The sequence below is a fragment of the Macaca fascicularis genome, chromosome 1 (assembly GCF_037993035.2).
Source record: "Macaca fascicularis isolate 582-1 chromosome 1, T2T-MFA8v1.1".
NCBI classification, from domain to species: Eukaryota; Metazoa; Chordata; class Mammalia; order Primates; family Cercopithecidae; genus Macaca; species Macaca fascicularis.
Genome location: NC_088375.1, coordinates 116,908,464 through 116,934,672, shown reverse-complemented (window position 1 = coordinate 116,934,672; position 26,209 = coordinate 116,908,464). Strand labels below are relative to the sequence as shown.

The following is a 26,209-nucleotide window of genomic DNA, read 5'->3' as shown; positions in this document are numbered from 1 at the left end:
GTGGCCTAAGACAGTGCTTCCAGTGTAACCCAGGAAAGTCAAAAGATTGGTGGACAACCCTGCTGTAGAGGTCAGTCCTCCATTCTCTCTTCTCTCCAGGGTCATAGTTTTCAATACCATTTACATGCTGGCATCTCTCAAATCTAGAACTCCAGTCCTCACCTTGTCCTTGACCTCTGTATTCATATATCCAATTACCTACTAGACATTTTTATTTGAATATCTTATAGATACCTGAAACTTAATATATCTGTAAGTGAGCTCTTCATAATAATTCTATCCACCTCAAAACCTGTTTTTCCTCCAGTCTTTCCCGTTTCAGTTAATGGCAGGTCTATTCTTGCTTATGCCATAAATCTTGTTTGCCATAAATCACCCTTTACTTCTTTATCTCACACCCCACTCCAGTTTCTCAGCAAATTCTGTTCTGTCCGCCTTTGAAATATGACTAGAATTCAACTGCCACTACCCTGAGCCAAGTCACCATCTCTTGCCTGGATTGTTATAATAGCATCCTAATTGGCCTTTCTGTTTCTGCCTCTGCTCCTTTTAGTCTATTCTTAATACAGGAGCCAGTATTTTTTTTACAAAGTAAGTCACATTATGCCATTTTGTGTAACTCTTCATTACTTTTCATGTCAGAGTAAAAGCCAAAGTCCTTTTGGGGCCCTGTGATCTGGCTCTTATTATCTCTTTTCCTTGATTTATTCTTCTCAAACTACATTGGCCTTCTGTCACTTGAATCCACTAGGCACTTCTCCACCACAGAGCTGTTGCAGCCACTACTCCCTTTGCTTGGAATGATTTTCCCAGAGATATTCACATAGCTCAATCCCTCACTTTCTTCAGGTTGTTTTACTCAAAAGTTACCTTTTCAATGAAGTCTTTCCTGGTCACCTTACCTGATAAGCGGAATACAGAAAATTGAAAGTTATGTTTTATAGATTCCTTCCACTGAGTGGTCCATATTTTCTCTGTGAATTAGAAGGCATTTAACTGCTGAAAGCAGGGAAGAAGGTAGAGCAGTAGGGGACTTATGACAAAGAACAAATACCTTCTTCAGGAAATAGGAAAGAACACTAAGGAGTTATAGAAAAGTTGACAGGCAGTGTTGAGGCTCATGTTGATGGTGAAAATGATAAATTTGGAGATAATAGTAAAACAGACTGACAGCTGGGCTAATCCATAGTTGATGTTTACCTGATTGGGTACAACAGGCGAACAATGGAGTAAGTTTCTTGAATGGTTAGACAAGACGAATTACCTGTTGCTTCCTTTCCTATTCAACCTGACTGCATAGGATCCAAACTTATTTGAGAATATATATATGTATACTTTTCTCTTTCTATCTAACAAATCCCAAAACTTGTATCAACCCAGCCACCTACTTTTCCCACTTATATACAGAGCCAACTAAACATTGCTGGTGAAAATAACAGTACAGGTTAAAGTTACTGTAAACTTACAATTTCCAGTTTTATGTAGATCACTAGTATTCCATGAGTTTTTTTTTTTTTTACTTTGATCAATTTACTTTCCTATTCTTTACTCTCCTTAAGTCTTCTATGTAACCCTTCTATCCATCTCCAACTCTTCTTTTGACCATTTCTTTATTCTCAATTTCCTAGGCAATTTTAGTTCAGATATATCTTTAGTAAAAATGGTATTTATATAGGCTTTACATATTTCAGTTTGAGAGTCTCAGTGTTTGAAAAACAGAGTCAAAACAACTAAATTTGTGGAGGTTACTGATAGCTTTGGACTAATTCCAAATATCCTTTGGTTTTGATTGTTTACTTTTGAAAAACTACTTTATTAAGGTATAATTTACATATAAACTGTACATATTTAAAATGTACAACTTGGTGTTTTATAATATGTGTACACCTATGGATATCATAGTGAACATATCTATCACCCCTTTCCTTATACCCTTTCGTATTCCTTCTCTCAACCTTCTCCCCTTTGGGAGGTTGTTTCCCCCTCCCCCAAAACAACCACTGATCTGCTTTCTGTCATTAAAGATTGGGTTGCCTTTTCTAGAATCTTATATAAATGGCATCCTTTATATTTACTCTTTATGTGGCTTCTTTCAGCGTAATTATTTTGAGATTGATCCATGTTGTGTATATCAGTAGTTCTGAGTGGAATTCCACTGTATGGAATACCACAGTTTGTTTATCCATTCTCCTATTGATGGACATTTAGGTTGTTTCCGGTTTGGGGCTATTACAAATAAAGCTGCTATGAATACTGACTTACACACCTTCATATATTCTCATTTCTCTTGGGTGAATACTTAGGAATAGGCTGCTTTTATCAAATAGCAGATATGTATGTTTAACTTTTTTAAGGAACTACCAAGTTGTTTTCCAGAGTACATATACCATGTTACATTGCTATCAGTAGTGTTTCTCCATATACCTGCCAACAGTTGATATGGTCAGTCTTTTAATTTTAGCCATTTTATTTCATTTTATTTTCTTTTTTTAAAATTATACTTCAAGTTCTGGGGTACATGCACGGAACGTGCAGATTTGTTACATAGGTATACACGTGCCATGGTGGTTTGCTGCACCCATCAACTCATCATCTACATTAGGTATTTCTCCTAATGCTATTCCTCTCCTAGCTCCCCACCCCCAACAGGCCCCGGTGTGTGATGTTCCCCTCCCTGTGTCCATGTGTTGTCATTGTTCAACTCCCACTTAGGAGCTGATGTTCTGTGTTTTGTTTTCTGTTCCTGTGATACTTTGCTGAGAATGATGGTTTTCAGCTTCATCCATATCCCTGCAAAGGATATGAACTCATACTTTTTTTTGTTTGGCTGCATAGTATTCCAGGGTGTGTATGTGCCACATTTTCCTTATCCAGTCTATCATTGATGGGCATTTGGATTGGTTCCAAGTCTTTGCCATTGTGAACAGTGCTGCAGTAAACATATGTGTACATGTGTCTTTATAGTAGAATGATTTATAATCCTTTGGTTATATACCTAGTAATGGTATTGCTGGGTCAAAAGGTATTTCTGGTTCTAGATCCTTGAGGAATTGCCACACTCTCTTCCCCAGTGGTTGAACTAATTTACACTTCCACCAACAATGTAAAAGCATTCCTATTTTTCCACAACTTCTCCAGCATCTGTTGTTTCCTGACTTTTAAATGATCATCATTCTAACTGGTGTGAGATGGTATGTCCTCGTGGTTTTGATTTGCATTTCTCTAATGACCAGTAATAATGAGTTTTTTTCATATGTCTGTTGGCTGCATAAATGTCTTCTTTTGAGAAGTGTCTGTTCATATTCTTTGCCCACTCTTCGATGAGTTTTTTTTTTTTTTCTTGTAAATTTAAGTTCCTTGTAGATTCTGGATATTAGCCCTTTGTCAGATGGATAGATTGCAGAAATTTTCTCCCATTCTGTAGGTTGCCTGTTCACTCTGTTGATAGTTTCTTTTGCTGTGCAGAAGCTCTTCAGTTTAATTAGATCCCATTTGTCAATTTTGGCTTTCGTTGTCATTGCTTTTGGTGTTTTAGTCATGAAGTCTTTGTCCATGCCTATGTCCTGAATGGTATTGCCTAGGTTTTCTTCTAGGGTCTTTATGGTTTTAGGTCTTATGTTTAAGTCTTTAATCCATCTTGAGTTAATTTTTGTGTGAGGTATAAGGAAGGGGTCCAGTTTCAGTTTTTTGCGTATGGCTAGCTAGTTTTCCCAACACCATTTATTAAATGGGGAATCCTTTCCCCATTGCTTATTTTTGTCAGGTTTGTCAAAGATCAGATGGTTGTAGATGTGTGGCATTATTTCTGAGGCCTCTGTTGTGTTTCATTGTTCTATATTTCTGTTGTGGTACCAGTACCATGCTGTTTTGGTTACTGTAGCCTCGTAGTGTAGTTTGAAGTCAGGTAACATGATGCCTCTAGCTTTGTTCTTTTTGCTTAGGATTGTCTTGGCTGTACAGACTCTTTTTTGGTTCCATGTGAAATTTAAAGTAGTTTTTTCTATTTCTGTGAAGAAAGTCAGAGGTAGCTTGATGGGGATAGCACCGAATCTATAAATTACCATGGGCAGTATGGCCATTTTCACAACATTGATTCTTCCTATTCATGAACATGGAATGTTTTTCCATTTGTTTGTGTCCTTTCTTATTTCCTTGAGCAGTGGTTTGAATTCCTGGACGCATACACCCTCCTAAGACTAAACAAGGAAGAAGCTGAATCCCTGAATAGACCAATAACAAGTTCAGAAATTGAGGCAGTAATAGCTTATCAACCAAAAGAAGCCCAGGACCAGACAGATTCACAGGTGAATTCTGCCAGAGGTACAAAGAGGAGCTGGTACCATTCCTTCTGAAACTATTCCAAAGAATAGAAAAAGAGAGACTCCTCCCTAACTCATTTAATGAGGCCAGGATCATCCTGTTACCAAAACCTGGCAGAGACACAACAAAAAAAGAAAATTCCAGGCCAATATCCCTGATGAACATTGATGCAAAAATCCTCAATAAAATGCTGGCAAACCGAATCCAGCAGCATATCAAAAAGTTTATCCACCACGATTAAGTTGGCTTCATCCCTGGGATGCAAGGCTGGTTCAACATACACAAACCAATCAACGTAATCCATCACACAAACAGAACCAACGACAAAAACCACATTGATTATCTCAATAGATGCAGAAAAGGCCTTTGACAAAATTCAACACCCCTTCATGCTAAAAACTCTCAATAAACTAGATATTGATGGACCGTATCTCAAAATAATAAGAGCTATTTATGACAAACCCACAGCCAATATCATACTGAGTGGGCAAAAACTGGAAGCATTCCCTTTGAAAACCAGTACGGAGAGATAAGGATGCCCTTTCGCACTACTCCCATACAACATAGTACTGGAAGTTCTGTCCAGGGCAGTCAGGCAAGAGAAAGAAATAAAAGGCATTCAAATAGGAAGAGAGGAAGTCAAATTCTCTGTTTGCAGATGACATGATTGTATGTTTAGAAAACCCCATCGTCTCAGGCCAAAATCTCCTTAAGCTGATAATTTACTTCAGCAAAGTCTCAGGTTACAAAATCAATGTGCAAAAGTCACAAGCATTTTTGTACACCAACAAACAGAGAGCCAAATCATAAGTGAACTCCCATTCACAGTTGCTACAAAGAGAATAAAATACCTAGGAATCCAACTTACAACGGATGTAAAGGACCTCTTCAAGAACTACAATTTTAGCCATTTTAATAGATGTGTAGTGGTAACTCATTTTCATTTTAATTAGCAGTTTCCAAATGACTAATGATGTTGAACATCTTTTTATATACTCTTTGGTGTCCATTTATCTTCTTTGATGAATTATCTGATCAAACCTCTTGTCTACTGCCTATTAAAAAACAGATTCTTTTCTTAATTTTTGAGTTTTGAGATTTCAGTATATATTCTGGATACAATTCGTATATCAGATATATTCTTGGAAAGTATTTTCTCCCAGTCTGTGGCTTGTCTTTTAATTCTCTTAATAGTGTTGAAAAGCAGAAGATTCTAATTAGGAAGTCCATTTTTCCAATTTGATCTTTATGAATTGTTCTTTTATGTAATATCTAAGAAATATTTGCCTAACTCAAGCATGCTTCACCCAAGCACACAAAGGTTTCTTCCTGTGTTTTCTTCTAAAAGTTTATAGATGCAGGTTTTGTATTTACATGTGTGAGACCTTTTGAGTTGACTTTTCTATAGGGATCAAAGTTTTTTTTTTTTACATATAAATATTCTGTGATTTCAGCATCATTTGTTGAAAAGGCTATCCTTTTTTCACTGCATTGCCTTTGCACCTTTGTTAAGGATCAGTTGTACATTTAAGTGTATGTTTATTTTTAGACTCTATTCTATTTATCATTAAATCTACACAATCAACACTGTGTATACCATCCTGTTTTGATTAGTGTAGATTTATTATAAGTGAAGTCAAATAGTGTTAGTATTTCAAATTTGTTCTTAATAGTTGTTTTTGCTCTCTAGGTCCTTTGCATTTTCTTTCTTTTTTTTCTTCTTCAACTTTTATTTTAAATTCTGGGCTACATGTGCAGGATGTGCTTGTTACATAGGTAAATGTGTGCCATGATAGGTTGCTGCACAGATCAACCCATCACCTAGGTATTAAGCCCAGCATCCATGAGGTATTCTTCCTGATGCTCTTCCTCTTCCTATACCTCCTAACAGGCCCCAGTGTGTGTTGTTCCCCCATGTAGCCATGTGTTCTCATCATTCTGCTCCCACTTATAAGTGAGAACATGTAGTGTTTGGTTTTCTGTTCCTGTATTAGTCTGCTGAGGATAATGGCTTCCAGCTCCATCCATGTCCCTGCAAAGGACATGATCTTGTTCCTTATTGTGGCTGAATAGTATTCCATGATGTGTAGCTGAATGGTGTTCCGTGATGTGTATGTACCACATTTTCTTTATGCAGTGTATTATTAATGGGCATTTAGGTTGATTCCATGTCGTTGCTATTGTGAATAGTGCTGCAGTGAACATAAGCTTGCATGTATCTTCATAATAGAATGATTTATATTCCTTTGGGTATATGTCTAGTAATGGGATTACTGGGTCAAATGATATTTCTGCCTCTAGATCTTCAAGGAATCACCACATTGTCTTCCACACTGGTTGAAATAATTTACACTCCCACCACCAGTATAAAAGCATCCCTTTTTCTTTGTAACCTCACCAGCATTTTTTATTTTTTGACTTTTTAATAATCATTCTGACTGGTGTAAGATGGTATTTCATTGTGGTTTTGATTTGCATTTCTCTAATGATCAATGATGTTGAGCTTTGGATTAGTTTGATCAGTTGATCAGTTTGGGATTGATTTTGATTGAATCCTTATTCTTATTGTGCATTATTTTTTCTGCCTCTGCATGCCTGGTAATTTTTGACTAGATTCTAGGTCCCGGATACTTTTTTTATCCCTAGAAATCTTGTTGAACTTTGTTTAGGGATACAGTTAAGTTACTTGGAAATAATTTGACCTGTTTCCTATTTTGCTTTTGGGATTTTTTAGGTGAATCTGGTGCATTGCTCAGTGAGGCAAGATCTTCCTGAGTACTCTGCTAAATGTCCTGTGAATTACGAATTTTTCTTGTCTGGCTGGTGTGAACATCCACTGTTACCAGTAGACTCTTTGTAAGCACCAGGCAGTGTTCCCGCCAGTCCTTTCATGTGGTTCTTTCCGTTGTCTTAGGTAGTTTCTTCACATGCATGTGCTGCTCGGTACTCTCCTGAATACTCAGGGGAGATCCTTTGCAGATCTCTGGCGTTCTCTTTCTGTGCACGTCTGTTCTCTCTGGTATACTGTTCTATAAACTGTAGCTCCCTCAGTCTTTCCAGACTCAGTCATATTTCTTAAACTTAGAGAGTCCATAGGTCTATGCCTTAATTTTTTCTCTCTGTGCCTTTGCCTGAAAATTTTCTTGATGCAGTAATTTATGGGCAATAATGGGACTCACCTTGTTTGTTTTCCGTCACTTAGCGATTACTATCCTCTGTTGTCTGATGATCATTGGGTTGAAAACCAGTGTTTCATGTATTTTGTCCAAAGTTTTGGTTGTTTTAGGTTTCAGGCTAAGCTCAAGTACCCATTACTCTATTTTAGCCAGAAGCACTTTTTTTAAAAAAAGTCAATTCCTATTATGTTATTTTTCTTCCTATTTACTGGCCATTCTTAAAATATCCTACCCCATGCTGCCTCAATTTTTTAGTCATTTGAATATTTGTATATATGTATATTTCCATCTTTTTCTAACAGTTGCCCTTGAATTTTAACTTAGTCTTGTTTCTATTTTTTCTAATGACACCTAGACTTAATCATTACTGTATCTTCCCTCTGAACAACATGAAAACTTGTGTACTTTCACTGCCCCATTGCCCAGCCTTATCATGAACTTGAGTTTCAAAGAGTTAATCTCTCTTTTCATTATTGCTTTTTGCCCACTCCATTCTATTCTCCTATATTTTTTGCTTTAATTTTTAGAACACTTCCTCTAGGAGTTTCTAATGGTTTGTCACCATACACCTTTCCCTCAACCCCACTGCAGTGACCTTGCTTCCTAAGTCAAGGTGAAAGAAAAAATCCTGCAAATAATCTCTTTACCTATAAACTCATTTATTTACCCACTTGATCTTCTGTTTCTCCAGTCTCGGAGAATCCAGCATTCATTGTTCTGTCCAGTATTTATCCATTGACCTGTGCTCTGGATCCTATCTTCTCTCAACTCTTGAACATTTTCTTTTTTGGTGTTTCCATTTACTTATGCTATATATTAAACTTCTTGGTTCCTTTCTCATAGCCAGTAAGTCCCTCTCTCTACTTCAGCTGTTTTTCAATGCCATAGATTCCTTGTGGCAAATACGCTGTACTACTTCTTCATGTCCTGGTAAAGCCTATTAAAAAAAAAAAAAAAAAAGGAATAGTCTGTTTTTCTTGTTTGCCTTCTGTTCACTTCTCAATACATTGCATTCTGGGCTCTGCTTCCCCTCACTTCACTAAAAGTAATTTTACCCTCTGACTATCTTATAGACTAGTCCAAGAAAGGACAGTGTATTAGGTATTGCTATATAAAAAAAACCCTCTAAAATTTAGTAGCTTAAAACAATTTTTTATTTATCGAGGGAACCCACCCCCAATATTTCAAAGTAGGTTCTTTCTATTTTCCATAAGTGTCAGTGACTGAGAAATAAAGAGAAAGAATACGAAAAGAGGAATTTTACACCTGGGCTGCTGGGGGTGATATCACATATTGGTAGGACCATGATGCCCACCTGAGTCTCAGAGCAGCAAGTTTTTATTCAGGGTTTCAAAAGGGGAGGAGGTGTAAAACAGGGAGTAGGTACAAAGATCACATGCTTCAAAGGGCAAGAAGCAGAACAAAGATCACATGCTTCTGAGGGAACAGGACAACAGGCAAAACAGAACCACTGATAAGGGTCTATGTTCAGCTGTGCATGTATTGTCTTGATAAACATCTTAAACAAAAGAAAGCAGGGTTCAAGAGCAGAGAACCGGTCTGACCACAAATTTACCAGGGTGGAGTTTTTCCCTACCCTAATAAGCCTGAGGGTAGTGGAGGAGACCAGGGCGTATCTCAGTCCTTGTCTCAACCACATAAGACAGACACTTCCAGAGCGGCCGTTTATAGACATCCCCCCCCAGGAATGCATTCCTTTCCCAGGGTGTTAATGTTAATATTGCTTGCTAGGAAAAGAATTTAGCAGTATCTCTCCTACTTGCAAGTCCGTTTATAGGCTCTCTGCAAGAAGAAAAATATAGCTCTTTTTGCCTGACCCCACAGGCAGTCAGACGTTATGGTTGTCTTCCCTTGTTCTCTAGAAATTGCTGTTATTCTGTTCTTTTTCAAGGTGCACTGATTTCATATTGTTCAAACACACGTTTTACAATCAATTTATACAGTTAACACAATTATCACAGTGGTCCTGAGGTGACGTACATCCTCAGCTTATGAAGATAACAGGATTAAGAGATTAAAGACAGGCATAAGAAATTATAAAAGTATTATTTGGAAGCTTATAAATGTCTGTGAAATCGTCACAATTCATGTTCCTCTGCCGCAGCTCCAGCCGGTCCCTCTGTTCAGGGTCCCTGACTTCCCGCAACATTTATTTCTCTGGAATCAACAGGTTGCCTGAGTGATTGTGCTGATCTGGCTTGGGCTTTGCTTATCTTATCTGGATTTGTTCATGTGTCTGCAGGTAGATGACAAGTTGGCTAGAGGCTAGCTTGGCTCCACTGGGGAGGACTCAGATCTGCTTCGTGTGGTCTCATCATCTATCAGGAGATACCATGCTTTTTACATGGTAGTAACAGTTCCACAAAAAGAATTGGAGCATGCGAGGCCTCTTGAGGCTTAGGATTGAAACTGGCACACTGTTACTTTTTACCAGATTCAGTTAATGCAAAATGCAAGGCCAGTCCACTTTCAAAGGATGGAAATGTGTTTCATGTTCTTTATGCAGCTTCTTAAATGTTGATATTCCTAGGAATTTCTTCTTCTAACCCTTTCCATTGTGCCTCACCAGCCTCATCTCTTTTTACAGGATGACGAACTTTGCCTTGTATATTGATGACATCCAAATCGGCAATTAGCAAGCTATGGGAGACCAGTCTGTGGCCTATTTTTATATGGCCCACTAGCTTAGAATGGTGTGTGTGTGTGTGTGTGTGTGTGTGTGTGTGTGTATATATGTATATATGTATATTTTATTATACTTTAAGTTCTAGGGTACATGTGCACAACGTGCAGGTTTGATACGTAGGTATACATGTGACATGTTGGTTTGCTATACCCATCAACTCATCGTTTACAACTCATCATTGTATCTTTACAGTAGCATGATTTATAATCCTTTGGTATTATATTCAGTAATGGAATTGCTGGGTCAACTGGTAATTCTAGTTCTAGATCATTGAGGAATCGTCACACTGTCTTCCACAATGGTTGAACTAATTTACACTCCCACCAACAGTGTAAAGTGTTCCTATTTCTCCACATCCTCTCCAGCATCTGTTGTTTCCTGACTTTTTAATGATTGCCATTCTAACTGGCGTAATATGGTATCTCATTGTGGTTTTGATTTGCATTTCTCTGATGACCAGTGATGATGAGCATTTTTTCATGTGTCTGTTGGCTGCATAGATGCCTTCTTTTGAGAAGTGTCTGTTCGTATCCTTTGCCCACTTTTTGATGGGGTTGTTTTTTTCTTGTAAATTTGTTTTAAGTTCTTTGTAGATTCTGGATATTAGCCCCTTGTCAGATGGGTAGATTGCAAAACGTTTCTCCCATTCTGTAGGTTGCCTGTTCACTTTGATGGTAGTTTCTTTTGCCATGCAGAAGTTCTTTAGTTTAATTAGATCCCATTTGTCAGTTTTGGCTTTTATTGCCATTGCTTTTGCTGTTTTAGTCATGAAGTCCTTCCCATGCCTATATCCTGAACGGTATTGCCTAGGTTTCCTTCTAGGGTTTTTATGGTTTTAGGTCTTATGTTTAAATCTTTAATCCACCTTGAGTTAATTTTTGTGTGAGGTATAAGGAAGGGATCTGGTTTCAGCTTTCTACCTACGGCTAGCCAGTTTTCCCAGCACCATTTATTAAATGGGGAATCCTTTCCCCATTTCTTATTTTTGTCAGGTTTGTCAAATATCAGTTGATTGTAGATGTGTGGTGTTATTTCTGAGGCCTCTGTTGTGTTTCATTGGTCTGTATATCTGTTCTGGAACCAGTACCATGCTGTTTTGGTTACTGTAGCCTTATTGTATAGTTTGACATCAGGTAGCGTGATGCCCCCAGCTTTGTTCTTTTTGCTTAGGATTATCTTGGCAGTGTGGGCTGTTTTTTTGGTTCTGTATGAACTTTAGAGTAGTTTTTTCCAATTCTGTGAAGCAAGTCATCAGTAGCTTGATGGGGATGGCATTGAATCTATAAATTACTTTGGGCAATAGGGCCATTTTTATGATATTTATTCTTCCTATCCATGAGCATGGAATATTCTTCCATTTGTTTGTGTCCTCTTTTATTTCATTGAGCAGTGGTGTGTAGTTCTCCTGGAAGAGGTTCTTCACATCCCTTGTAAGTTAGATTCCTAGGTATTTTATTCTTTTTGTAGCAATTGTGAATGGGAGTTCACTCACGATTTGGGTCTCTATTTGTCTCTTAATGGTGTACAGAAATGCTTGTGATGCTTTTGATTTTTGCACATTGATTTTGTATCCTGAGACTTTGCTGAAGTTGCTTACCAGCTTAAGGAGGTTTTGGGCTGAGATGATGGGGTTTTCTAAATATATAATCATGTCATCTGCAAACAGTGACAATTTGACTTCCTCTTTTCCTAATTGAGTACCCTTTATTTCTTTCTCTTGCCTGAATGCCCTGGTCAGAACTTCCAACACTATGTTGAATAGGAGTGGTAAGAGAGGCCATCCTTGTCTTGTGCTGGTTGTCAAAGGGAATGCTTCCAGTTTTTGCCCACTCAGTATGATATTGGCTGTGGGTTTGTAATAAATAGCTCTTATTATTTTGAGATATGTTCCATTAATACCTAGTTTATTGAGAGTTTTTAGCATGAAGGGGTGTTGAATTTTGTCAAAGACCTTTTCTGCATCTATTGAGATAATCGTGGTTTTTGTCGTTGGTTCTGTTTGTGTGATGGATTACGTTGATTGGTTTGCATATGTTGAACCAGCCTTGCATCCCAGGGATGAAGCCAACTTAATCGTGGTGGATAAACTTTTTGATATGCTGCTGGATTCGGTTTGCCAGTATTTTATTGAGGGTTTTTGCATCGATGTTCATCAGGGATATTGGCCTAAAATTCTCTTTTTTTGTTGTGTCTCTGCCAGGTTTTGGTATCAGGATGATGGTGGCCTCATAAAATGATTTAGGGAGGATTCCCTCTTTTTCTATTGATTGGAATAGTTTCAGAAGGAATGGTACCAGCTCCTCTTTGTACCTCTGGTAGAATTCACCTGTGAATCTGTCTGGTCCTGGACTTTTTTTGGTCTATTAATTATTGCCTGAATTTCAGAGCCTGTTATTGGTCTATTCAGAGATTCAACTTCTTCCTGGTTTAGTCTTAGGAGGGTGTATGTGTCCAGGAATTTATCCATTTCTTCTAGATTTTCTAGTTTATTTGCATAGAGGTGTTTATAGTATTCTCTGATGGTAGTTTGTATTTCTGTGGAATCGGTGGTGATATCCCCTTTATCTTTTTTATTGTGTCTGTTTGATTCTTCTCTCATTTCTTTATTAGTCTTGCTAGCGGTCTATCAATTTTGTTGATCTTTTCAAAAAACCAGCTCCTGGATTCCTTGATTTTTTTGAAAGGTTTTTTGTGTCTCTATGTCTTTCAGTTTTGCTCTGAGCTTAGTTATTTCTTGCCTTCTGCTAGCTTTTGAATTTGTTTGCTTTTCCTTCTCTAGTTCTTTTAATTGTGATGTTGGGGTGTCAATTTTAGATCTTTCCTGCTTTCTCTTGTGGGCAGTTAGTGCTATAAATTTCCCTCTACACACTGCTTTAAATGTGTCCCAGAGATTCTGGTACGCTGTATCTTTGTTCTCATTGGCTTCAAAGAACATCTTTATTTCTTCCTTCATTTTGTTATTTACCCGATAGTCATTCAGGAGCAGGTTATTCAATTTCCATATAGTTGTGTAGTTTTGAGTGAGTTTCTTAATCCTGAGTTCTAATTGGATTGCACTGTGGTCTGAGAGACAGTTTGTTGTGATTTCTCTTCTTTCACATTTGCTGAGGAGTTCTTTACTTCCAACTCTGTGGTCAATTTTGGAATAAGTGTGATGTAGTGTTGAGAAGAATGTATAGTCTGTTGATTTGGGGTGAAGAGTTCTGTAGATTTCTATTAGGTTTGCTTGGTGCAGAGCTGAGTTCAAGTCCTGGATATCCTTGTTAACCTTCTGTCTCGTTGATCTGTCTAATATTGACAGTGGGATGTTAAAATCTCCCAATATTATTATGTGTGAGTCTAAGTCTCTTTGTAGGTCTCTAAGGACTTGCTTTATGAATCTAGGTGCTCCTGTATTGGGTGCATATATGTTTCGGAGAATTAGCTCTTCTTGTTGAATTGATCCCTTTTCCATTATGTAATGGCCTTCTTTGTCTCTTTTGATTTTCATTGGTTTAAAGTCTGTTTTATCAGAGACTAGGATTGCAACCCCTGCTTTTTTGCTTTCCATTTGCTTGGTAGATCTTCCTCCATCCCTTTAATTTGTGCCTATGTGTGTCTCTGCACATGAGATAGGTCTTGTGAATACAGTACACTGATGGATCTTGACTCTTTATCCAATTTTCCAGTCTATACCTTTTAATTGGGGGCATTTAGCCCATTTACATTTAAGGTTAATATTGTTATCTGTGAACTTGATCCTGTCATTATGATGTTCACTGGTTGTTTTGCCCATGAATTGATGTAGTTTCTTCGTAGTGTCAATGGTCTTTACAATTTGGCATGTTTTTGCAGTGGCTGGTGCCAGTTATTCCTTTCCATGTTTAGTGCTTCCTTCAGTAGCTCTTGTAAGGCAGGCCTGGTGGTGACAGAATCTCTGAGCATTTGCTCGTCTTTAAAGGATTTTATTTTTCCTTCACTTAAGAAGCTTAGTTTGGTGGGATATGAAAATCTCGGTTGAAAATTCTTTTCTTTAAGAATGTTGAATATTGGCCCCCACTCTCTTCTGGCTTGTAGGGTTTCTGCTGAGAGATCCGCTGTTAGTCTGATGGACTTCCCTTTGCGGGTAACTGGACCTTTCTCTCTGGCTGCCCTTAACCCTTTTTCGTTCATTCCAACTTTGGTGAATCTGACAATAATGTGTCTTGGGGTTGCTCTTCTCGAGGAGTATATTTGTGGTGGTCTCTGTATTTCCTGAATTTGAATGTTGGCCTGCCTTGCTAGGTTGGGGAAGTTCTCCTGGATAATATCCTGAGGAGTGTTTTCAAACTTGGTTCCATTCTCCCCATCACTTTCAGGTATACCAGTCAAATGTAGATTTGGTCTTTTCACATAGTCCCATATTTCTTGGAGGCTTTGTTCATTTCTTTTTACTTTTCTTCTCTAACCTGTCTTCTTGCTTTATTTCGTTAATTTCATCTTCAATCACTGATACCCTTTCTTCTACTTGATTGAATCGGTTATTGAAGCTTGTGTTTGCATCACAAAGTTCTCGTGCCATGGTTTTCAGCTCCATCCAGTTATTTAAGGTCTTCTCTACACTGTTTTTTCTAGTCAGACATTTGTCTAATCTTTTTTCAAGGTTTTTAACTTTCTTGCAATAGGTTTGTACATCCTCCTTTAGCTCTGAGGAGTTTGTTACTACCAACCTTCTGAAGCCGCCTCCTGTCAACTTGTCAAAGTCATTCTCCGTCCAGCTTTTTTCTGTTGCTGGTGAGGAGCTGTGATCCTTTGGAGGAGAAGTGCTCTGATTTTTAGAAGTTTCAGCTTTTCTGCTCTGGTTTCTTCCCACCTTTGTGGTTTTATCTACCTTTGGTGTTTGATGTTGGTGACCTACAGATGGGGTTTTGGTGTAGATGACCTTTTTGTTGAGGTTGATGCTATTCTATTCTGTTTGTTAGTTTTCCTTCTGACAGGTCCCTCAGCTTCATTTCTGTTGGAGTTTGCTGGAGATCCACTCGAGACCCTGTTTGCCTGGGTATCACCAGCGAAAGCTGCAGAACAGCAAATATTGCAGAACAGCAAATACTGCTGCCTGATCCTTCTTCTGGAATCTTCGTCCCAGAGGGGCACCTGTCTATTTGAGGTGTCTGTCGGCCCCTCCTGGGAGGTGTCTCCCAGTTAGGCTACATGGGGGTTAGGGACCCACTTGAGGAGGCCGTCTGTGTGTTCTCAGAGCTCAAACGCCATGCTGGGAGAACCACTGTTCTTTTCAGAGCTGTCAGACCAGGGATGTTTAAGTCTGCAAAAGTTGTTTGCTGCCTGTTGTTTAGCTATGCCCTGCCCACAGAGGTGGAGTCTAGAGGCAGTAGACCTTGTTGAGCTGCAGTGGACTCCTCCCAATTCGAGCTTCCTGGCTGCTTTGTTTACCTACTCAAGCCTCAGCAAGGGTGGACACCACTCCCCCAGCCAGGCTGCTGCCTCTCAGTTTGATCTCAGACTGCTGCACTAGCAGTGATCAAGGCTCCGAGGGCGTGGGACCCACCAAGCCAGGCACAGGAGAGAATCTCCTTGTCTGCCGCTTGCTAAGACCTTGGGAAAAGTGCAGTATTTGGGTGGGAATGTCTGGTTTTCCAGGTAGTCTGTCGTGGCTTCCCTTGGCTAGGAAAGGGAAATCCCCTGACCCCTTGTGCTTCCCGGGTGAGGCAATGCCCCACCCCACTTCCGCTTGCCCTCCCAATAAGATAAACCAGGTACCTCAGTTGGAAATGCAGAAATCACCCGTCTTCTGCATCGATCACGCTGGGAGCTGCAGACCAAAGCTGTTCCTATTCAGCCATCTTCAAAACTACCAGTGGTTTTTATATTTTTAAAGGGTTGTTTAAACAAACAACATAGTTATCAGCAACTCTAACGGTAAAGCAGAGAGATATGCAACAGAGTGTGTGCTATTTTGCTGTTTTAAAAATAAATTCTGGCTGGGCGCAGTGTCTCACACCTGTAATCCCAGCACTTTGGGAGGCCAAGGCAGGTGGATCCCGAGGTCAGGAGATCGAGACCATCCTGGCTAACATGGTGAAACCCTGTCCCTATTAAAAATACAAAAAATTAGCCGGGTGTGGTGGCAGGCATTTGTAGTCCCAGCTACTCGGGAGGCTGAGGCAGGAGAATGGCGTGAACCCAGGAGGCGGAGCTTGCAGTGAGCTGAGATTGCGCCACTGCACTCCAGCGTGGGCAACAGAGTGAGACTTCTTCTCAAAAAAAAAAAAAAAAAAAAAAAATTCTCCCTCACGTTAATCAGTATTTCATTACTGATCTTTCTTGAGTTATGAACTTCTATCTGTACATGTACAGGATATTTGTGTCTGAGTATTTTGTGGTACTTTAAACTCCATATATACAAAGTTGAGTTCAGTATCTTTGCTTTAACACTTTCTCCTCTTAATTTCTTATTTCACCCACATTCTACATAGTCTTCCTGGCCTGTGCCAAAAACCTGACAGTCTGACCAGATACCAGTCCACTGTTTCTACGTTAGTAACACATAAATCTGTTTCTTCATTTCTTATTATCCTTAGTTAATTCAGACCTTCAGTTCAATATTACCCCTTATCAGTTCAGCCTTGTTACTTGTATAATCTAATAATTTTCTTCCCATGCTTAAAATGTATTTGATATATTAGGACTTGGGTTTAGGCTGAAGCCAGAATGTGGGGGATTAAGGAGCAAGTAGATTATGAAAAAAAAGCAACATTTAAATTCAGACTCTTGAGAGAGGAGCAGAATGGAATTGTGCATTCAAGTATTTCTGTAAGATACATTCTTATTACAGTCAACTGAGTGGTATGAAATATTTTATGTGGAAAATGTAAAAGCTCTAGGCACAAAGATAACATTTACAGAATATTTAAAAACTCCAAAAGGGGATCTTTAAATCAAGATTTTTATGCATTTTTCTGATAATCTACATGAATGAGATCTTATTAGTTTTTAAAAATTATCTTCATAATGGATATTTAATGCAAATAATTGAATGTAGTACAATTTTAGTAATGGAGAGTTAGGAAAGTGTTTAAAAATGCGTACATGGAAATTTTATTAAAACTTGAAAGAATTAGTACTTCAGATATTATTTAATACATTCATTCAGCATGTATGATTATATAAAGAATCATTGTATAACTACAGTTGACCCTTGAACAACACAGGGGTGTTAGAGTCACCAACCCCTTGTTTTTGTTGAACTTGTATTTGGTATTATGCTAGGTATTAGTATTCCATAATCCATTATTTGTTTTCAAAAAGAGTGAGAGTATAAAAATGCATTTGTTTTTTAAAGAAATACAGTCCAGTTGATTTTTTTTTTTTTTTTTTTTTTTTTGAGATGAAGTCTCACTCTATCAGGCTGGAGTGCAATGGTGCGATCTCAGCTCACTGCAACCTCCACCTCCTGAGTTCAAGTTATTCCCCTGCCTCAGCCTCCCGAGTAGCTGGGACTACACTTGTGTGCCACACCTGGCTAATTTTTTTGCATTTTAGTAGAGACGGGGTTTCACCATGTTGGCCAGGATGGTCTCGATCTGCTGACCTTGTGATCTGCCTGCCTCGGCCTCCCAAGGTGCTGGGATTACAGGCGTGAGCCATTGTGCCCAGCCCCAGTCCAGTTGATTTAGAAAAAAACAAAAAGTACCTTCAAAGTTATTATAATTGAAATGTTACTTATACTAGAAAATAGAAATTTAGCTGTTAATTATAATTGTGTATAAGTATACATTACTATCAGAATTGTGCTAGGTACTATAGGGCATTTAAAGAAGCTTAAGCCAGTGAAATTAGTGTCTGCTGGGAAGTTGCAAATAGTTTACCAGAGAGTTAATTTTCTTTAATTCATGTTTCTTAGAATATTAAGTAAGACTTTTCAGATTCATTATCTGATTTTTTTTCTGATCTATCTGTTTTAAAGTAGATGTATTAAAATCTTTTATATTTGCCAATTTCTCAATGTAATTTTATCCGTTTAGCTTTATAGATTTTCTTTGTTTCCTTAGGACACCAAAATATACTAATTTTAAACTTCTTTTGAAAAGGTTGCTCCATTATTTGCTTTTTTAAAAAATACAGTGAATTCTCTGTTTGTATAGTTGAATTTCTTAGCAGTTCTTTCCTTATTTTAGTTTTTCTCATGGGCACTGGAATTTTCATTTGCAAGCTTATCTTGAGTCAGAGCTTCATAAGATGTATATTTCTCTCACGACTCCCCTTACTAACTTTTCCCTACTTTTAGTTTTATTATTACTTTCACAGGTTCATCAGTTCAGAACAGTTTTTATACTGGAATCACAGTTCTCTCTTCTCTTGAAGATATTACACATTCCCAAAATATATAACAATTTATCCTAGGTCTCGTGTAGCTGTTTCTGCTGCTTCCTTGTAGTTTAGGAAAATAACTTTTTATAACCTGAGTCTCCACCACAACTGAGTGCTTTTGAATGCTTTTCCTACGTTGCAGGAAGTAAACTCCTAGATGTCTTTGTTTACTTCATTTTCAAGAAATAGAAACTTCTGCCTTTGACACTATGAATTTCTTTGTATTTCTTCTTGACTGCAGATGTTACTTTGTTTTTGAATATGGCTATATATTTTTAATATTTAGTCTTTTATAATTGGTATGTGTTTCAGCTATGGGGTGGGATTTTGCATGAACCTTTAAGAGCGTCTTGACAAAGAATCATTATATAACTACAGTTGACCCTTGAACAACACGGGGGGTTAGAGTCACCAACCTGTTGTGTCATTAAAACTTCACATATGACTTTTGACTCCTCCAAAAGTTAACTACTAATAGCCTACTGTTGACCCAGAAGTCTTATCAAGTCAACTAGTACATATTTTGTATGTTTTATTTATTATATACTGTGTTCTTAAAGTAAGCCAGAGAAAATAAAACGTCATGAGAAAAATCATAAGGAAGAGAAAATGCATGCACAGTACTGTACTTTATTTATTGATGCTGTAAATTTATGTTGTCTGTTTCCAAGATGACTAGTCTGTCTGAAATGGTGGCAACCACAGTGGCAAACCTCAATCTATGGTACAAATCAAGCAGTTCAACTTTTTCTTGTAATATCATGCCTTTTCTTTGCTTCTTTGGAGCACTTTCAGATTGCTAGTGTCACTTCATATGGGTCCCATGGTGTTATTCAAGGTTTAGACTACTGTGCCGAAGACAATGAAAAATACACAAGAACCACAAGAAATCACTTTTTTTACTGCAATACGCAGTTTACTGAAGACACGGAGATGATTAGTGTCACAGGATGTTTTAAGTTGATATTTATAAACCCTTGAGCTCACTGCATGGCAACGAGAGGTGTCTGTGAAATTATTACAGTAGTAAAGTATGTACTACAATTAATCTTATACATTTATGATTTAATACTGCATCTTTACATTTGTTTACATTTCTTTTAACTATCAATGGCACCATGTTTGTCTGTGTATATGTAAGTTTTGATACATTTTAACTTTTTATAATAGATTTCATGATACTAAATGGTAAAATAGACTAGTATCTACACATCTGTTATTCATTCATGACACATTCAACTCTTTCTTAATATTTTCTCTATTTTTAGGCCTTGTGGCTTTTCTGAGTTTTTCCACGTTGTTGCAAATCTTAAAGATCATTTCAATATATTTATTTTTAAAAATTCATATATAATGGATCCATGCAGTTCAAATCTGTGTTCAAGGATAAATGTTTTTTGATTTTTAAAAGGTTTTTCTGTGCAACACATTTTAAAAAGGTTTTCTATGTAAAATCATCTTGAATAACAAAGTGGTTATAAACTTACAAGTTCCATACCATAAAGAAATACAGAAATTAAACCAAGATTCCTTTAGCTTCCATGTGCTTTGGTTTTTATTCATGATAGGACAAACAATGGGAGCAGATTATGAGACAGAGGAATAAGAAGTTAAACATGTATAGTATTAACTAATTGCAGTTATCAAAGAAGTAGTGAACTTGATAAAGTTATAGTAGTACTTGTGCTTCATGGAAGAAGATTGCACTATAACGTCACCACTGTGGCCAGTCATCTTTCTTGAGACCATAATGAAATGAAAGTAGAGAAATATTTATAGATAGGCATAAACTCATACTAATAAAAAGATTTGAAGGCAAGGGGGAGGTAATAATGGACAATATATTTCAACAAATTTGCAGAACATAGAGTGGCTGGGAATGGCTACAGAGGGACTACAGGAAAGGTAACTGATGGAATCCCAGAGAGATTTTGGGTTCATAAACAATCAATACAAGTGAACAAATATATGAAAAGTACAACAAAAAACAGGTATTTATTCAAGGTCATTATATGGAACATGGGCTCTACCTGAAATCCTTATGTGCCACCTCCATCCCTGGTATTTACCACTAGGAATAACTATACAGCTCTCTCTTTTTAAAAACCTCATGATTTCATTGAGGGAAGTTAAAGCTTTCAACATGGATGTTTGTTTCCCAAAATAAAGTCTCCCTTCATTCTGAAATTTAACCAGGTCCACAGTCCCACAGTATCCATTCCTGATTCTGAAACAAAGCCTACCAGTTAGCCCATCCTTCCTCAAAGCATTCTACATAGAAAGCATCCAGTCAGTATCCACACTCAGGATAGAATTAGTGACAATTAGGTCTACTCAGTGGAGGAACAGCTGCTATTCAATAGAGGAAACCCACACTAGCTACCCAGAACTTTATTCTTAAGCATGGATAATTAAATAATGGTTGACTACTACAGTGGGATATCATACAGAAATGCAAATAAATGATACACAGTTACATATAACAACATGGTTGAATCTTGAACTATAGAAGCTGGACGTGAGAATACAGTTACATTTAATTAATATATTACATATACCAATAGGCAAAATAAGCTTATAGTAATTGGGAGAGGGTATCAGATGGTAGATGTATTAAAAATTCCAAGAAGTAGTTACCCCAAAAGTTAAGATATTGGTTACTTTTTTGGTGGGTGGGAATTATGATTTTGTGGGATACGTGGAAGGTATTGTTCTGACTGTGGGTTATACAAAGGTTCTCTATAATAAGGAGAACATTTCTGTTTTATATACTTTTCTGTATACATGTTAAATTTCACAGTAAAAAGTATTTATAGTCAAAAAAGGGATCCCACAGGAGACAATTCTATAAACATTTTTAATTCTCCATTTGAGTCAAATAACTTGGAGGAGGTATATTCATAGAATAAAAATAGGATACTGTGAAAAGGAAGCAATTAGAGAATGAAAAAAGAGTTCAGATTAAAAGTATGATTGCTGACATTAAAGCTTCAGTGACGAGACTAAAGATATTGATTTAATAAAGTTCCTGGAATATACAGGAAGACTAAAAGACTAAAATTTGAGAGAAGAGAATAATAGAAACTCAGTCCAGGAGGTTCAATTTCCAATTAATGAGCATTTCAGAGGAAATAACTGAAAAAGTGGAATACAGAAAATATCAAAGAAATAGAAAAGATTTTTCCCAGAGCTGAAAGATACTGATCTGTAGTTTGAAAAGTGCCTAGCACAATGACTGTCGGAACAAACAAATAAAAAAAGACTGTACCTAAATTTAATCAATGTTTAAGTGAAGATTATCAACCTTGGAGAAGAGACCTGAGTGTGAGGAAGTAAGATTGGGAACATATTAAGCCTATTAAAAAATAACATCAGATTTCTTACCAATTATACTGGATGTTAGAAGGTATTGGAATGGTACTTTCAAGAAGCTCTGGGGGAAAATTATTTCCAACCTTGAATTTGATACCCATATGAAATAAAATTAAATGAGAGAGCATAACAATGACATTTTCAGATGAAAAGGTTTACATCCCACACACTCTTTTGTGGGAAGTTATTTCAGAATGTGATTCAGTAAAGCAGGTATAGACAAAGACATAGGACTGAAGAAGCAATAGGCATAACTCTGGAAAGCAAGAAAAGAGAAGTGACAAGATGACAGCTGTGGACTATGCCTAGTAAATGACCAGATTGGGAGGAAGGTCTCTAGGGTAGTAAGGAGCGAGGGGTGACTCAGTATAAGTAACATGGTTGATAGGCTAGGATACAATAAATGATTAGGGAAAGTGATGGGACACAATAGGAAACCAGTTAGAAAATCTGGAGAAAACGAAAAGCTATACAAGAAAGTCATAGTTAAAACATAAGGACAACCAAAATGCAGCGTGATTTTACACAGTTGACGTCTAAGAAAAGACTGGGCAGCTGATAAGATGGTAGTGTCACTGAATGAGTCAATACATTTTGACTTAACCGCAAAATTGAGGTTGTAATATTGATGGGAATATTTTGTCATAGTTGTTTTGATACATAAATGTTTTAAAATAGTTCCTCTTCAAATGTAAAATCACTGCTCTTGTACATTACCAAAAAATGTGCCCAAAAGGTACCACTAACCTTTACCCCATCCCAAATGCCCATTAAGTATAAGGAGCTCTCCCTATCTCTTCATTTTGGTATTGTTTTAATATTTTACAAGTTATATGTTAACTTTTATGATTTTTTGTGATTATAAAATGTGTCAATTTGTTAGAATTAATTTGGCTTCTAACTATATTATATAAATCCATCATTATAAACTTATTAAATGTAAGTATGAGTATGGAAAGCTATTCAAAATTTAATTGTAAATTTCTTGTGCTATCTGAAATGTAGAATAAGACATCTTATTATTGCCCTGTCTTCTGCTCCTCCAAGTGACTTCTGTAATACCCAGCCACTTAATCTTTGAGATTCAGGAAGCTTTCATAAAGCAGAGGTGTCCTTTTAGATATTTAGATGGAAAATAAAGAATATCATTAAACTAATCTTAGTTGAAAGCAAATGGCTTTTTTTTTTTTTTTTTCCTTGAGACAGAGTCTCACTTTATTGCCCATACTGGAGTGCACTGTTGCAGTCTCGGCTCACTGCAACCTCTGCCTCCCGGATTCAAGATATTCTCATGCCTCAGCCTCCCAAGTGGCTGGGATTACAGGCGTGCACCACCATGTCTGGCTAATTTTTGTATTTTTAGTAGAGATGGGGTTTCACCATGTTGGCCAGGCTGGTCTGGAACCCCTGACCTCAAGTGATCCTATCACCTCAGCCTCCCAAAGTACTGGGATTACAGGTGTGAGCCACCACACCTGGCTGCAAATGGCCATTTTATATAAAGTTCAAAACCTGGCAAAACAAATTTATGGTGATAATAGAAATTAGAAAAAAATGGTATCATTTGGGGCCGGGCGCGGTGGCTCAAGCCTGTAATCCCAGCACTTTGGGAGGCCGAGACGGGCGGATCACGAGGTCAGGAGATCAAGACCATCCTGGCTAACCCGGTGAAACCCCGTCTCTAGTAAAAAAAATACAAAAAAATAGCCGGGCGAGGTGGCGGGCACCTGTAGTCCCAGCTACTCGGGAGGCTGAGGCAGGAGAATGGCGTAAACCCGGGAGGCGGAGTTTGCAGTGAGCCGAGATCCGGCCACTGCACTCCAGTCTCGGCGACAGAGCGAGACTTCGTCTCAAAAAAAAAAAAAAAAAAAAAAAAAAAAAAGGTATCATTTGGTATTGACTGTGAAGGCCACATTAGGAAAACTTTTATGATGCCAGAAATGTTCTATAGTTTTATCTTAGTAGTGGCTTTGTTGGTATATACATGTGTAGACATCAAAATTATATACTTAACATTAAATAAAAAAGTGAGAAGTAATAGCATTTGAGATGAGGTGAAAGTGAATTATGGGAGTATTAGCAGACATATTGCCTAAGGTGAATGATAGCTCTTTTCCCCCATTTGTTACTTTCTACAACAAAAGATGGTTTTTAATTATATAAGTTACAGGTATTTAGATAATTATAAGTGTCTAAAGTTAAAATTGAAGGTCTCCTTCCTTAGAGCATTGCTTGAGTCCAGGAGTTTGAGATAAAATCTTTTCTATGTATACACCAACATTCTTTAAACACACATTTTGAGAAGTATCAAACTATATATATAATTCTGAAATTTGCTCCACCTCCACAACTCAACAGCATATAATAGATATCTTTTAGTGTCAGATTATAGACTCACCCTGATTCTCTTTAATGATTGTGCAATCCTCCATAGTATGTTTATATCGTAACTTAGCCTCCTCCCTAAACATTTCAGGTTATCTTTAGTTTTTTACTAATGAAAATAATTCTGATTAACTTTTTTTTACATCTATATTTGTATATTTCTGTAAATATTGTTATAGGATAATTCCAGAACTACAATTCCTAGGTTAAATTTTGTTAGCTATCACAAAATTGTCCTTCAATTTCAACAATTGGGAACGATAATCTTGCCAACATTGGATATTATCAGTCTTTTAAAATGTTTGCTGATCTAATAGACAAAGATGGAATCTCACTGTTTTAATTTGCCTTTCTCTGATCACTAGTGAAATTGGGCATCCTTTCTTATGTTAATTATCAATTGATGTTTCTTTTTTTGTTAATTTTGTGTGCCCTATTTTAATTCTCCTTATTTGTCAGGAGTCGTCGTTTATGAGAATAATCCTTTTCTTATTACGTATGTTGCAAATTTCTTCTCCAATTTCTTGTCTTTTAGATTTATTTGTCTTTTAGCTTTACCTTATGAAGCTATCCATTGTTCCTTTATGACTCCTTCATTTTGTATTTTCTTAAGATCATTTACTTAGGAAGACCAGATATATTCTTATATTTTGTTCTGGAAACTTACTCTTTTGCATTTTACTTTTAAATCATTAATCATCCACAAATGTATTTCATGAGCTAAATATATGAATATTAGTAAGCTTTTTTTTCCCCCCAAAATGGATAGCCAGTTTTTGCCATAAACCACTGAATAATCTATCTTTTCCTCACCAATTTAAAAACCAGGGATAGTACTATATGAATGAATGAGGATTATAAGAAATGTACTTTTTTTTTTTTTTAATGCAGAGAGGAGGATGTCAGTTTTGAAGCAGAGGTCAACGATATAGGACAGGGTTTGTAGAAAGTCAAGGATAAAAGAATGTGGTTGCCTTGGGAGCTGCTGTAGTGTCAAACTGGATAGGTTTAAAAGTATAGGTGGGATGAAGTAAGAGTATATCTAGGACAGACAAATATAGGCACACCCATATGTTTATATGCTTAGCTCTATGCTTTGCTTTACTGCTCTTCACAGATATTGCAGGGTTGGTGTGTGTGTTTGCAGATTACAGATCTGTGATAACCTTGTGCTGAGCAAATCCGTCAGTATCGTTTTTTGGACAGCATGCGTTTGCTTTGTGTCTCTGGGTCACATTTTGGTAATTTTTGCAATATTTCAAATTTTTTCCTTAGCATTATGTCTCTTATAGTGATCTGTAATCAGTGATCTTTGATGTTACTATTGTAATTGTTTTGGGTAGCATGAACAGCACCCACAGAAAATGACAAACTTAATAAATTATGTTGTGTGTGTTCTGACTGCTCGACCAACTGGCCATTTCCCTGTCTCTCGCCTTTGGCCTCCCTGTTCTTTGAAACAACAATATTAATATAAGGCCAATTAATAACCCTACAGTGTACACCTAGTATGCATCAATATTAATCCTTCAATGGCCTCTAACTATTCCAAGTAAAAGAGTCATATGTCTCTCACTTTACATCAAAAGCTAGATACAATTAAGCTTAGTGAGGAAGGCATATCAAAAGCCGAGAGAGTCCAAAGGCTAAGCCTCTTGCACCAGTTAGGCAGATTGTGAAAGGAAAGGAAAAGTTCTTGAAGGAAATTAAAAGTACTATGCCAGTGAACATATGAATAATGAGGAAACAAAATGGCCATATTGCAGACATGGGAAAAGTCTGAATGGTCTGGGTAGAAGATCAAACCATCTGCAACATTCCCTGAATCCAAAACCTCATCCAGAGCAAGGCCCTAACTCTCTTCAATTCTGTGAATGCTAAGAGAGGTGAGGAAGCATCAGGA

The 26,209-nt window shown here is 37.3% G+C and overlaps 1 protein-coding gene across 3 annotated transcripts in view; it reads left to right on the top strand.

The window, feature by feature from the left end:
- MAN1A2 (mannosidase alpha class 1A member 2) overlaps window positions 1-26,209 on the top strand; it is a 167,234-nt gene that overhangs the window by 104,950 nt on the left and 36,075 nt on the right. The window lies entirely within an intron of this gene.